A 1,239-nucleotide genomic window follows, 5' to 3' on the forward strand; every position below is an offset into this window, starting at 1 on the left:
TTCATTGCGTGATACATACCCTCACTTTCTAGGCATAGTCGTATCATCGCTGCCGTTCGTTGTTGCAATTCTTCCCAATCTTCATCCTCCATGACTCCTCCATGACATCTGTTTTGCTGCCCGCAAAGCTTTCAAGATTCCCTGTTGAGCCAACAGATCTTTCACCCTGATTTGCCACAATCCGAAGTTACCAGTTCCGTCGAACTTCACCACATTGAATTTTGCACCAGAAAAAGCAATCTGAAAATTGATCCTGCAACAAAACTTTTTGCAAAAAATTTCTCTGCGAAAATCCTTGCTTAGACTCCTTTTTTTTCAAAAGAAAAAAAAAATTGAAATAACCCCTTAATTAAAATATTAACTTTAATTAATAAATTTCAAAAAACTTTCTTTCCTTCTCCACGAGGGAATATTCGAGGCAAATAATATCTCTGTCAAAGATTCCTTGAGCCAGCAGTAATGGAAAGTTCAGAATTTCCTTCCCTGAATATTTGCTCTCCGCAAGCCAGCAGCAAAAGGAAAAAATTCTGCACTTCAAGTAAAATTGCAATTCCTCCTTTCCTTCTTGCAACAATAGAAAAAAAATATTCCTCAAATATTCCCTTCCTTCCCAGCCCTTCTCCGCATGCAGCGCCTCTTCTCCTTCTTTTTTCGGCCGAGCTAAGAAAGGCAACGCAGCGCCTCCGTCTCCCGATCGCGCCTCCTGTGAACCGCCCGAGCCGCGTCTGCCCAAGCCGCGAATAAGAGCTGCTCTCGACCGCGAACACCTCTCTCGCCGTTCCTCCGTCGCAAGAACAGATATCCCTCGCCTGCGCCGAGCCTCTTCCGCGGGAACTCCTTCCCGCCTTCGCGAACTCCTCCGCGAACCCCTTCACGAACATCGCCAAGCTTTCCCCTTCGCGAACTACTCCTGCCGCAACGATTTGCCTCCCCGAGGCTTGCTCTTCCTACGCCGAACCACCGAGATTCTTGCGCCGAGATTGCTCTTTCTGCCCTAGCCGAAAAATCCTCGGCCTTTGGCTCTGCTTCTGCCTCCCGCAAGCCTCCGCCGAAAGCCTGTCGCCGAAAGCTTCTGCTTGTCGCAAAGCAGCGATCCTCCGCTCTGATTTCTTGCGTAGATGAAAATTTTCTTCCCCTCAAACCAGACTCTGATACCACTTGTTGAGAAAATAAGGGCGAAGAAAAACAGTAACGACACAAATCTAGAAGAACACATAGAAGAACACATAGATTTAACGA

This window comes from Phalaenopsis equestris, unplaced genomic scaffold (assembly GCF_001263595.1).
Source record: "Phalaenopsis equestris unplaced genomic scaffold, ASM126359v1 Scaffold000921, whole genome shotgun sequence".
In the NCBI taxonomy this organism is placed as follows: Eukaryota; Viridiplantae; Streptophyta; class Magnoliopsida; order Asparagales; family Orchidaceae; genus Phalaenopsis; species Phalaenopsis equestris.